The 14,545-nt window shown below is 40.6% G+C and overlaps 1 protein-coding gene across 10 annotated transcripts in view; it reads left to right on the top strand.

The window, feature by feature from the left end:
• Window positions 1-14,545, top strand: part of gpat2 (glycerol-3-phosphate acyltransferase 2, mitochondrial) — a 184,977-nt gene that overhangs the window by 64,467 nt on the left and 105,965 nt on the right. The window contains exon 1 of one of the 10 annotated variants that reach the window (XM_026187657.1): window positions 14,236-14,344. The exons of the other annotated variants lie outside the window; for them this stretch is intronic. The gene's annotated coding sequence lies outside the window, so the exon portion shown is untranslated. Of the gene's footprint in view, window positions 1-14,235; window positions 14,345-14,545 lie in introns of those variants that run through there. 10 annotated transcript variants of the gene reach the window in all.

Here is a 14,545-nt window from a genome sequence, read left to right as displayed (position 1 = left end):
TTTAAAAAAGGTGTTTAGTGCAGCGCTGTCTTTGCAACTGATTTTACTCAACACCAGTCATCATCTTCCAGCAAACAGCTGAATTTGCATTCTTCCTAAGCAACCAGAGGCTGCCAGAGGGTAACCGACTGGTCTCTAGGCCTGTATAATTTATAGGGAGACTCTAGAATATGAACAACTAGCAGAAAGCAAACCCAGATAAGTATAGACAGGTACAGCTTCTTATTAGACATGGTAATCATTTTTTACTTTAATGGCCATTATAGCCAGTGTTTTAGAAGCTGGTACTCCTAACGTCTTTGCTAGTTAGATGACAAAACCAAAGACTAAAAAATTTGAAAATACGACGGATGTTGAGTCTTAAAGGCATTGTGTCATTCTGGCAAATGTCATTGCTTTTCATAGGTGTTCCAGAGGAATGACATGTAATACTCCAGGCTTTCCAAAACTGACATTCGGCATAGCAACCACAAGAACGTTTTAACATTAAAGCATGAATTACCTTGAAAAAATCCAAAAGGAAAACAAATTACCACAAAATTAGTTTAAATATATCTGACTTTAAAAAAAAAAAAAAAAGAAAAGTTTTTGCTTTTTGGTAATTCAGTGCAACACCTGCTTCTAAGGCCTGATGGCTATCCCTCAAATGATCTGGATGACACTGTTTTTTTGTTTTGGTTTTTTTGCCTATCAAAATTTCAAAGTGTGCCAATGTTGACAACTGTTAAAACGCTTTGGGATACCGAGATATCCAGCCAATAAGATACCAGGCTTACAACACCAGGTCTTAAAATAGTGTCGACTTGGTAGAATTTGCTCAGATGTTGCAGCCAAACACCAAAATGACAGCTTAATAAAAGACATAAGCTGACACGGCTAAAACAGTTTCTGGCAGCTCCCACTTAATACACTGATATATATATGGTGGGTTTCTTTTAGTAAACAACCCAAAGCGTTCCACACATTTTGGCTTATTTATCATGTATTTTCAGCTGCTGAGCAAAATCGGTGAGGCTAAATTTAAATCAGAGTAGTAAACAAGGTCATGTTTGTTTATTATTTGAACAATACATTTAAAAATGAAACTACATTTTATTCATTTGTCTATGAATAAAATGTAAAAACTATTAATGCTATGAAATTTTAAAAATTTAAATCCATTCAGAATGGAGTTAAAACATAGAAGGCCTATAACACAAAGATAAAATGTTGTCAGTCCAATTGTGCCTCTAAAGTAAGACAAGTATTTGTTATACAAGGTGAAGGCAACTTTATCAGTTAATGTGTTAGAAGCCTCCTTACAAGTGTTCTTCAAATATATTCCTGATTTGTCTTAAGAAAAATCAGTAAAACCTAAACAAAGGGGTTGATTGAAGGGGAAAAACTGGAAGCTGTTAGAGAAGATGGATACGCCTGTATTTCAGCTTATACTGATTGGCAAATTTTTCAGGAAACTTTATTTGTATACTTGTTCAACTACTCTTCAACACAAATATCTAATCAGCTAATCATGTGGCATCAACTCACTAAATTTAGACATGTAGACAGAGTGAGGTTCAAACTGAGCATTTGAATGGGAAAGAAAAGTGATTTAAAGGCCTTTTAATAAGGCATGGTTGTTGTCTGATGGGTTTGTGTAAGTATTTCTAAACGTATCTCTAAACTGCTGATCTACTGGCATTTTCCCAAACGATTAGCTCTGGTTGTACAGTATGTAGGGTTTACAAAGAATATTTAAAAAAAGAGAAAATATCCAGTAAGCTGCTGTTTTCTGAGTGAAAATGTCTTGTTGATGTTAGAATGGTAAAGCTGATATAGGAAGGTAACAGTATCTCAGTTAACCACTTGTTACAACCAAGGCATGCAGAAGAGAATCTCTGAACCTTGAAGCAGATAGACCATACCAGGTGCAACTCCTGTCAGCTGAGAACAGGGCATTGAGGATACAGTTCACACGGGCTCACCAAAATTGGACAGTAGAAGACTGTAAAAATGTTCCTTGGTCTGATGAGTCATTACCTACTACAATGTTGATGGTAGGGAAACAATATAAAAGCAAGGATCCATTTTGCCGTACATCAACACATCAGACTGTTGATGGTTGGGGATCTTTTCTTGGCACACTTTGGTCCCCTTAGTTCCAACTGATCATTGTTTAAGTGCTACACTTTGCTTGAGTATGGGTGCTGACTATATATTTCCCTTTAAAACGACAGTATACCCACCTTGTATGCGGCTGACAAATCTTCAGCAAATGTGTGATGCTGTCATGTCAACATGGATCAAAATCTGAAGAATATTTTCAGCACCTAATTGAAATTTATGTCACAGGAATTAAAGCAGGTCTGAAAGTAAAAAGGGGATCCCAACTGTTACTAGCAAGGTGTAAGTAATCAAGTGGCCAGTGAGTGCATATATCAGTTGATAATCTAATATCTAATCTGATATCTACCATGTTGACTGACTTTGGCATATTTGCTATTAAGAGCACATGGAAACACATGACTTAAGCAAAGACTTCTTAGATGGTCCATACCTCATTGCAAGTCACATTATTTGTCAAGTAACTCCATTAAACACAGTCACATTGTCCAATTCAGTGACGTGTACTGGTTGTACACGTCACTGAAGCTGAAGCTGGTTGTTAGATAGCGTTTTAAAACCAACAGTATCCAAATGAAGGAGTTATGTAATATTCAGTTATTAAGAAGGGAGAAATTATCTGTAGATACCAAAACAGTTTGTGTCCCTGATTACTAATGCTGTTAAGGCATTTTATCATGGGACTATATGGGAATTAGCTTTCCCTAAGAGCCAGACTCTAGTGGCCACCCGACTTACTGCGGTTTTTTATCTCTTTCATGTTGGCTTAACTTGTCAGCCCCAGAGGTGCCCATTTTCTAGAGCAAGTTATATTTCACAGTGTTAGAGAGAATAAATAACAAAAAAACCAACATTTTAAAGCTTTCTGATATTTAAATCCTATAATTTTATAATGGTTGTAATATATAGGGTTGTGTTTAAATACTTTCAACACTAACATTCAGAGTTGAGTGGGGGGTTCATTTTCAACCCAGATGCTTTTTGCAGGATAAACCCTTCCCATTAAACTATTGTGTAACAAAATGTTTTGTTTGTAGGAAATGTAAACAACAGGTAGATCATTGGCTTTAATTTTGTCTTTTTATCACCACAGACAGGGTCAGAGGAGGTCTTTGAATAAATGGATTGGAAGTTCAGAGACACAGATGCTTGTTCAAGTTAAATGGAGTTGTTTGTAAAATCCACTCCACCCCTGCAGTCGTATTGGCATCCATTGCTCTGACAGCTTGTATTTTTCATCAAGACTAAATTGTATATGTTTGCCCTTTAATACATTAGCTGGACGAAGATAAAACGGTGGACTGGGGTCAAGCATTTGAGGGCACAAATGCATGGAAAATTCCATTTAGCAAAGACAAAGTGCTGGGAGGGGTCTAACAGAAGAGGAGGGTGGCAAGGATGCCCACACCTTGGGTTAAGCGACTGTCCACCCACTCTGCTTTTTAATTCTGTCTAAAAACATTTCGTTGTGTCTCAGTTTGATAGAACACGTTTTGAAATTGCTGTCTTTAAAATATATTATGAGTGTTGCTGTGAAAGGATTTGTCACCATGATAATCTGTCAAAACAGGCTCGTCTGTGTGCTGTTTGTTTTGAGTTCATTAGTGAGATCGACAGGGTTTCCTGTCAGGGCTTATTCTCAGGACTTCACCGTTTTGATTCATTGCAATTTAATTTTCATGTGACACTGATTCTGTTGTTGTTACCAGGAGATCCCGTTGACTCTTAAGTGTTCCTGTTTTTGCCCAATAAATGATTGATTATATGACAAGCTTATGCCGACGGGGGGAAAAAAGAACAAAAGGGAAAATCTAATATGACAGACACGGCCTTGTCTGCCAGGTTAGAATGAACAGAATTAGCAATATGTGAAACATATGTGTTAAATGCACCTTAGAACACACATGCATCAACACTACATATGAGCGGGCAGAGGGAGGTTTGGAGTCTTCACACACCCCTGTTCTCTGTTGCCTGTTGGGGCCCTCCAAGGTATGGAACCGATCTCCCACCACCACTCCCCCTGCCAGTGGCAGACGCCCTCAGACATCGGTGCATTGGTGGGGTTTTTTGTGTCCGGGGATGGGCGTCCAGGTACGCACCAGCTCATTCCTGGTGGCTGCTTGTCGGGGCCTGGAGCCTGGAGCTCACTCGGGCCCCTTCGGGGGTGGGGTGCCCTCAGCCTCTCAGCCTGGGGCTCGGTCACTCTGGCACAGCTGGCTGCCGGCAGAACTCATGGGCTCGTCACTGCAACCCCCCCTGGCTTCTGCTCCGCAGCTGCTGAGTGACCCCTCATCTGGGGCTCTCCTCAGCTCTTTCCGGGATAGTGGTGCGGCTGCCCCTCCGTTGGTCTTCCTTGGTCTCTTGTGCTCTGACGGCCTCTGGTTGTCTGGGGCCTGGATCTCCTCCATACCATGCCCTGGAGGACGGGGATATGGCTCCCCACACCCTCTAGCAGATCATTACATGAAGGAATCTTTTAAATACAAGCGCACTCACGCTCACAGGTGTACACACGAGTGCTCACACAAACAAACTACACCCTTTTTGGCTCCAACCTCAAAGCATACTGTGTGCTGTAAGTCTTACGTGCTGCATAATAATCAATATTTAATATTTACTGCTATATACACATAGAGTATCGCGATGGTGTTGTGTTTATTATATTTCTGTTTTTGTTTGCATGTTTTCTCTTTTTTTTTCTCTCTCAACAGGTGATCCAGGTGATATATATATAAAAATATGTTTTTTGCCCCCCCCCCTTCTTTGCCCATCATCACTATTCCTCTTCCCCACTGTCTTTGTTTCCCTCCCTCTCCCCGGTCATGTCTGTCCCGTCTGTAACAACTGAAAATAAAATAAAATAAATAAATAATAACAACAAAGGTCAATCAAATGGACCAATACGGCAAGGCAGGGATGGTCCACTTGGTAAAGTAATTCCGTTGGGCTTCTCTCTTTGCCTTCAGACAATAATACTGATGGCAGAAGAACCAAACGGGACAGGCGGGCGGGGGGGAACAGCAATATGTGAAAACAAAACAATTCAATTCAACATGGTTTATTTATATAGTGCCAGTTCACAACAACAGTCACCTAAAGACACTTTGTGATGTAAAGACTACAATATTCAAAAGAAACCCCAACAACCACGCCATGAGCAATAGGAAGGAAAAACTCCCCTTTGACAGGAAGAAACAATACAGTGCAATCCCAAATCATGATTTTATGAATGAGAAATATCTACCAACATATTTGATGGAGTTCATGCAAGTGAGAAAAGATAAACGGGAAGAACACAAAGAAAACAACATGGGATCATCTGACCGAAAAGTTCAATTTGGCTCAACATCAGCCATTCAAAGCAAGAACAACTCGGTGTTCAGCATCTCAGATACCATTGAAATCAAGGAAGACCAGAATCACAGATTGTCAGACTTATTATTGACCACAGCACAGATGTTTTTAATATCACATTTTCAGACTCTGAAGCTCCTATTAAGTTAGAAATTAATCTTTCTAGCTCCAAATGAAAATTAAATGGTAGAAATAAGGAGTTCATGTTACACATTTGACAGAAATTAAACTCATTTGTTTTGCCACTGCTGTGTCCTGCCCGATAATAATGAACGGTGAAACACAAACTCTGTGAAATAAGAAAGGAACAGTTAAAATATATCAGTTCAGTGGTGATGGTAAGGAACACCCAGCCCTAGAAGAAAGGAGAAAGTGACAAAGCTGCAAATGTGTTTTCTTGGAAATGAAATGGGGATGTTGAAATTACATGAAATGCTTCACCGGATTACGGGAACTGTAGTTTGGACAAAATTACCTCTCTCCCTCTCTGTGTGTGTGTGTGTCTCTCTGTGTGTCTATAGATATAGATATTGTGAGTACAAGAAAACAATGATTAGAATATAATGTGCTTAAGTTTGATTAGATGAGAGGGTCCAGCTGGAGATCAGGTTGGTTTAGCTATAGGCCTGAGTGTGTGTGTAATTGTGCAGAGAGTGAGAGGAATTTATTGACAGTGGGGGTCTGCCTGTCATAAAAGGAAATAGGAAGTCACAGTTAGGAGATGCTAGGACTGTATGGAACAGATAGGAAAGAGAGGAGAAGTCTGTTACCCTTGTCCCTGAATGTAATAAAGGCTCATAACTGTCACAACTTAGAAGTAGGTTTGCAGGAGACCCTCCACATGCTTAGCTGTAAGAGTAAGACAAACAAGAAGCCAACAGCTTAGTGGAAATTCCCCAAGGGATACCTGAGTGGAGGTCTCAGTGCTTGTGACCTGATAACCATGTTTTGTTTGGTGTAGCTTGGGTGAGGGGAGATGGACTTTTATGACCGGCAGGAAGTCACATATACACACCCAGTGCTGTAACTGTTACGACACACACATACTCACTCACGTCGCACACTCACAGGTACGCCCACACGCAGGCACTCACGTGCTCGCACATACATACACAAACACAGTGTTTTGGGTTTACAACACTCCATGTGGGTTTTACAATGGGGCGTCGTTTCTATAAAACTGGTTGTAACAGACGAAGGAGTTGAGATCTACAGAGGAATTGCCGGGCCCTGTATATCTCCCCTTCTAGAAGGTGCATGAGTGACTGAAGATGAATAAAGGTTTTGTGAAATATCTACTGAGTTCCGGTGTCGTCTCTTGAGGCCTGAGGAATAAAAAGAACTGGGGTGAAACTGAAAACGCAACAATATATAGGATAATCTCTTACACACTCTTAGACACAAGGCTTTTATTTATCAAAAATTGTGAGGAAAAAGTTGTGGCGTCACTTTTGACTGAAAAAGTCAATAACTGTAAAAAAGGGCCACTTAGAAATGAGTTCACCTGAATAATATGGGTGCTGTGTTTGTAACTTATGCAGTTTATGAATATTCTTAGCTGTTTAAATGCTTGGATAGCTGTTATCGGCAATGTTATAAAAAGGAATCGTTTATCTATGTCAGTCTGCCTGATTGACAAGTGTAAAGATTACAATACAACATATTTAATGTGGCTGGAGAAGGTCTCCAGAAGTGTTGATAACCTTATCTGGCTTGTGCGGTCACACCGTATGTGCTGCACAATGTCAGGCTTCGAAGGTCAAAGGCAGCTTTGTTGAAGTCAGATTGACAGATCAATAATAAATCATAGCTTCTGTAATATTGCAGATGTTGACTGTTTCCTGTTGTTTTTCACCTTCAGGTGACAGAACTGTATATATGTTTAAGCCGTTGTGATGTGTTTAATCATAAAAATGTTTCCCACTATCAATCTGCTTCGGATCGGATTTTTCAGACTTGCCCTGGAAATAAATTTTTTTAAGTTAAAGGCTTTAATTTTATTGGAAGTTTTCACTTCCATCGTGCCATGTATTGCAGACCTAGAACAAGATTCAGACATCCTGAAGTGCATGCTTTCACAGACATTTGAACAGTGGTTGTAGCCTGGTTACCAGTACTATATCCTGGTACTGATCTCTGTGTGGGTGAACTGTTAATAGCTTTTAAAGGCAGGTGCAGTTTCTGTGATATCATTCCTTTTTAAACCAGCCAAGTGTAAAGCTCTGGTGAAACTGTGATGCCAGGACCCCTTTTTGCTTAAAAATGGCTAAAAACAATTATTAATAGAGGAGTTGTTGTGGTTAAAGAAGGCAAAAGGAACATTTTCCTGTATAAATAGGGCCATAACTGATGCCACTAAGTTTCTAAAGAAGTTTGGTCACTTGAGGGTTAAATGATGAATAAATATCAGGCTTTGCCACAGCTTTCAAAAGGGGATCAGGAAAGGTGGCAGCTTTACACGTTTACGTCTTTCAGTGTTCGTTTTGGTGTCTGGATCAGTTTGCAAGTCAATGTGCGTGAAAGGTTTCAAAAGGTTGGTTATAGGGACTGATTCCCTGCGAGTGTTTCTTACAGATAAAACCCATGGGCCTTCTTGCTGCAGCAAATAGTCCATCCGTGCTTGAAATCTTGTTGGAGCCAAGTCTTCCAGAGCTGCCAGCTCCCAGACAGTGGAGAATGATTACCAGAATGGGCATTAATATGCAGCATCCACCAATCAGGACAGTGCAGCTGGTATACAAATCAGCATTCCTGAGTGGTTGACTACACTACTGTTATATTTGATAGTACTGCGTTGTGTGATACTTGTGAAGTGACACATCCGCTTCTTTTATGTTTCTGTGTAGTAAAAGCTTATTCGTGCTTTTTAACAGCATGTAAACCAGCTGAGGTTATTTATTTATGCATTTTTCTTTTTAAAATGTGGCTTTAAAACGAGGAAGATGACTGCTCTGTTTGACTTGATTTCATTGTTGCACCATAATTGCAACATTCTGCTACACACAGCATGCGTTGTTAGAGGACTCTGTGTGTGCATGTGTGCACGTCTGTGTTTCTGTATATCTCAAAGGAAATGTTCTTCTTGTTTTCTGTAGCCACACAACACCTTTAATTGCTTTCAAGGCAGCACATTTTGTTGTGTTCTTAGGAGTTCAGAAGAGTTCACAAGTACTTGGCAACACAATCTATGTTGACTTTACATAACTTTTTATAAGTTGTCAGCATGGAAAACAATCTCAAACTGACCCTGGTGTCAGACCTTTGAGTCAGAGTAAGGTACGAATGACTAGAGTTTCGTGCAGAATTTATATTGTATGGTCTTTCACTTCCTATTCTCTTTGGCATTGTAGAGCAAGATGCTGAAGTATGGAGTATTGCTGTCATGGAGCCTATGTCCAGAAGCTATCCACTAAATATTAATGTTCAGTGTGTGTGTGTATGTGTATGTGTGTATGTGTATATATATATATATATATATATATATATATATATATACACACACACACACACACACACACACACACACACACACACACACACACACACACACACACGCGTACACATAGAGAGAGAGAGAGACTGTGCTGGGGAGTAACGCAATACATGTACCGGCGTTACGTATTTAAAATACAAAATATGAGCAGCTGTATTCCGTTACAGTTGAAGAAGTTGATATTCACAATACCGTTACTTTGTTGAAATAAAGGGATTATACTGCGGCCTTTTTCTGTTTCATATGTTAGGCTATGCCCTCTCTATTTTTGGTACTGTATTTTTCGAACCATAAGGGGCACCCAACGTATTAGCCAGAGGTCCCTTTACTATGGTTCGGAGCCGTGGACCTGTTTTATATACGCAAGGAATAGTTTTCTATACAGGATCGCTGCAAAAAGTGCAGCGTTACCTAATGTCAACATACTGTTACTCATTTTATATTAAGATTTAAAAATCTAGTTGGTAGTGGTATGGCAAGTAGCCTTCAGTAATAGTAATAAACCACACAGCAATCGTATATTCAAGTAGATGTAAAAAGCATGACAATATATTAAGTAATCCAAAGTATTCAGAATACGTTACTCTCATTGAGTAACGTAATGGAGTACGTTACAAAATACATTTTGGGGCATGTATTCTGTATTCTGTAATCTGTAGTGGAATACATTTTAGAAGTAACCTTCCCAACACTGTGTATGTGTGTGTGTGTGTGTGTGTGTGTGTGTGTGTGTGTGTGTGTATATATATATGTATGTATATATATGTATGTATATACATATACAGTGGGGCAAAAAAGTATTTAGTCAGCCACTGATTGTGCAAGTTCCCCCACCTAAAATGATGACAGAGGTCAGTAATTTGCACCAGAGGTACACTTCAACTGTGAGAGACAGAATGTGAAAAAAAATCCATGAATCCACATGGTAGGATTTGTAAAGAATTTATTCGTAAATCAGGGTGGAAAATAAGTATTTGGTCAATAACAAAAATACAACTCAATACTTTGTAACATAACCTTTGTTGGCAATAACAGAGGTCAAACGTTTACTATAGGTCTTTACCAGGTTTGCACACACAGTAGCTGGTATTTCGGCCCATTCCTCCATGCAGATCTTCTCGAGAGCAGTGATGTTTTGGGGCTGTCGCCGAGCAACACGGACTTTCAACCCCCGCCACAGATTTTCTATGGGGTTGAGGTCTGGAGACTGGCTAGGCCACTCCAGGACTTTCAAATGCTTCTTACGGAGCCACTCCTTTGTTGCCCGGGCGGTGTGTTTTGGATCATTGTCATGTTGGAAGACCCAGCCTCGTTTCATCTTCAAAGTTCTCACTGATGGAAGGAGGTTTTGGCTCAAAATCTCACGATACATGGCCCCATTCATTCTGTCCTTAACACGGATCAGTCGTCCTGTCCCCTTGGCAGAAAAACAGCCCCATAGCATGATGTTTCCACCCCCATGCTTCACAGTAGGTATGGTGTTCTTGGGATGCAACTCAGTATTCTTCTTCCTCCAAACACGACGAGTTGAGTTTATACCAAAAAGTTCTACTTTGGTTTCATCTGACCACATGACATTCTCCCAATCCTCTGCTGTATCATCCATGTGCTCTCTGGCAAACTTCAGACGGGCCTGGACATGCACTGGCTTCAGCAGCGGAACACGTCTGGCACTGCGGGATTTGATTCCTGTCGTTGTAGTGTGTTACTGATGGTGACCTTTGTTACTTTGGTCCCAGCTCTCTGCAGGTCATTCACCAGGTCCCCCCGTGTGGTTCTGGGATCTTTGCTCACCGTTCTCATGATCATTTTGACCCCACGGGATGAGATCTTGCGTGGAGCCCCAGATCGAGGGAGATTATCAGTGGTCTTGTATGTCTTCCATTTTCTGATGATTGCTCCCACAGTTGATTTTTTCACACCAAGCTGCTTGCCTATTGTAGATTCACTCTTCCCAGTCTGGTGCAGGTCTACAATACTTTTCCTGGTGTCCTTCGAAAGCTCTTTGGTCTTGGCCATGGCGGAGTTTGGAGTCTGACTGTTTGAGGCTGTGGACAGGTGTCTTTTATACAGATGATGAGTTCAAACAGGTGCCATTCATACAGGTAACGAGTGGGGGACAGAAAAGCTTCTTACAGAAGACGTTACAGGTCTGTGAGAGCCAGAGATTTTCCTTGTTTGAGGTGACCAAATACTTATTTTCCACCCTGATTTACGAATAAATTCTTTACAAATCCTACCATGTGAATTCATGGATTTTTTTTTCACATTCTGTCTCTCACAGTTGAAGTGTACCTCTGGTGCAAATTACTGACCTCTGTCATCATTTTAAGTGGAGGAACTTGCACAATCGGTGGCTGACTAAATACTTTTTTGCCCCACTGTATGTGTGTGTTCCCAGCACGCCCCTGCGGGCGGTTTATCCTTCAAGCTCGGGTCCTCTACCAGAGACCTGGGAGCTTGAGGGTCCTGCGCAGTATCTTAGCTGTTCCCAGGACTGCGCTCTTCTGGACAGAGATCTCCGATGTTATTCCCGGGATCTGCTGGAGCCACTCGCCTAGCTTGGGAGTCACCGCACCTAGTGCTCCGATTACCACGGGGACCACCTTCACCCTCCACATCCTCTCGAGCTCTTCTCTGAGCCCTTGGTATTTCTCCAGCTTCTCGTGTTCCTTCTTCCTGATATTGCTGTCATTCGGAACCGCTACATCGATCACTACGGCCGTCTTCTTCTGTTTGTCTACCACCACTATGTCCGGTTGGTTAGCCACCACCATTTTGTCCGTCTGTATCTGGAAGTCCCACAGGATCTTAGCTCGGTCATTCTCCACCACCCTTGGGGGCATCTCCCATTTTGACCTCGGGACTTCTAGGTTATACTCGGCACAGATGTTCCTGTACACTATGCCGGCCACTTGGTTATGGCGTTCCATGTATGCCTTGCCTGCTAGCATCTTGCACCCTGCTGTTATGTGCTGGATTGTCTCTGGGGCATCTTTACACAGCCTGCACCTGGGGTCTTGCCTGGTGTGATAGACCCCAGCCTCTATGGATCTTGTGTGGATATATATATATATATATATATATATATATACATATATATATATATATATATATATATATATATATATGTATGTATACACATATACACATGGGCAGCACGGTGCCACGGTGGTTAGCACTGTTGCCGCACAGCAAAAAGGTCCTGAGTTCAATTCCACCATCAGGCCGGGGTCTTTCTGTGTGGAGTTTGCATGTTCTCCCCGTGTTCGTGTGGGTTCCCTCCGGGTACTCCAGCTTCCTCCCACCGTCCAAAGACATGCAGCTTGTGGGGATAGGTTAATTGGATAATCCAAATTGTCTCTAGGTTTGAATGTGAGTGCGAATGGTTGTCTGTCCCTGTGTGTTGGTCCTGCGACCTGTCCAGGGTGTACCCCGCCTCTCGCCCTATGACAGCTGGGATAGGCTCCAGCGCCCCCCGCGACCCTGAAAAGGATAAGCGGAAGCGAATGGATGAATATATATATATATATATATATATATATATATATATATATATATATATATATATATATACACACACACACACACACACACACACACACACACACACACACACACACACACACACACACACACACACTGTATGCTGTAGTTAAAGTTGATGTTTTAGGAAAGGACAGGATAAGGACCAGATCTGGACTCTTTGATGTCAGTGTATCATGGATTCATTGTGGGGAAAGATTTTAAGGTATAAAAAGTTAATCATTTATATTAATAGTCTCTACTCAACTTTTGGTTTTCTATACATATCAGCAGTTAAAACACGTTTGCTGATCTTCTCTGTCTAAAATACATGATAGGCATATGTCTCTGTTTATCGCTAAGACTCTAATTGGAAGGCTGCCATTTTCCACCACTTCTATGCTAGGATGGCACTCTGGTCCATATCAGCCCTAGTCCTGCTTGGCTATCATTGCAAGTCCAGCTTCTAATTTCTTCGCTCTAACCACCTGAAACTCTCTGCAATGCATCCAGAAAATGAATTCTTTGGTTGCTCTCAGTCAATTTAAATTCATGATTACAAACCATTTAGGTTCCATCGTTATCTCTTGAATGAATTTGCCTTTTAACTCTAGATTTAGTCTCCTGCAGTAGTGTATTATTGTTTTTTTTTATCTTATATTATCTGTATCCTTTGATTTAATTTTAAACACTAAAAATAATTGTGAATTAGTTTTTTATGGCCTTTTTTTTTCTTCTCTTTTTTTGAGAATAGTTGCTCAGATTACTGTAGAGTCATGTGAAAAAACCTACATTTCTGACTAAAAACAGACCTGCGATACAAACGTATTTAGGAGCACCATGTGAATAAAAAGCCTGACAACATTAAGCCCGCGCAGCCACTAGTTTCAAACAAAAACACTGATAGCAGTGATGATAACGCTGGCACATTTTAATGTGGAGGCAGAGTTGTTTTACACAAGAGCAAAGAGGCAGAGCCGAGAGGCTTAGCTCAGAGTGAAAAAATGTGCTTCTAGCTTTCAAAACAGCTGCGCTGTTCCTGTAATCACCATTGAAACCTTTACTAGAAAAAAGTCTTTCAACAAACTCCAACATGAAGAAAAGCAAACTTTGTAGTTGCTCCATCCACTGCTGTTTGTTTTGTACACAGAAACATCTGCAGTAAGCCTCCAGAAGTTGTATTAAAAGATGAAGATGAACTGTTAACTTAGTCTGACACCAGACTGGTTAAATCATACAGCTTGCTGAAGGCTAAATTAAACTAAATTGCATTAATATTTATTAATAAAAACGGTTTTCACAAGCCAATAAAAATGTACATGGGCCAGTAAGGCACTGGCCTGAGGTTAGGTTGGACACTGAATTATTATTAATAATAATTAATTGTTCAATCGATAGATTAATAAAATGATCAATAGCTGCACCCCTAGTAGCCAGATGCTGCTAATCAAAGGCACTTGATTAATTGGTCACGTTAAGCGTTAGCACCTTTTTATAAACAGGGTTCATACGGGTGCTTGAAATCATTGAAAAGACTTGGATTTTAATGTTGTCTTTTCAAGGTTTGAAAAGTGCTTGAATATCAGATGTGGTGCTTGAAAGTGTAGCTGTATTTCATTCACCACAAATAACTATCTGATTGAATAGTTTTCTTATCAGATAGAGAAATAAAATGAGTCGCAAAATGTAGAGGCAAATTTTCTCCGCCTGGGCTGCCTTGCCCCTCTGTCTGTTTCAACGTGTAACCCCGCCCCTCCCTCGGACAGTCGGGGATGGGTGCGCTAACATACTTATAGGTTGCTGTTTTAATGAGTGTTTGATGGAAAACAACAATGGCGGAGTTTGCGCTCTCCAGTCACATGATAGGTGAGTCCTAGTAAATAATTTTCCAGTACGTGTACGTTACACATGCTATTTTAAAAAAATTATGATTATTATTTTGCTAGCTATCAAACTCGCTGGAGAAATGATTGAAATGCACTGCGTGTGATGCAGTATGGCAGCGCTATTATGGAATATGCTGTGAACTTAGCTAACATTACTTAGCAGTGAAATGAGTTAATTTAC

This window comes from Astatotilapia calliptera, chromosome 12 (assembly GCF_900246225.1).
Source record: "Astatotilapia calliptera chromosome 12, fAstCal1.2, whole genome shotgun sequence".
Lineage (NCBI taxonomy): Eukaryota > Metazoa > Chordata > Actinopteri > Cichliformes > Cichlidae > Astatotilapia > Astatotilapia calliptera.
This window is presented reverse-complemented; position numbering and strand designations above follow the sequence as displayed.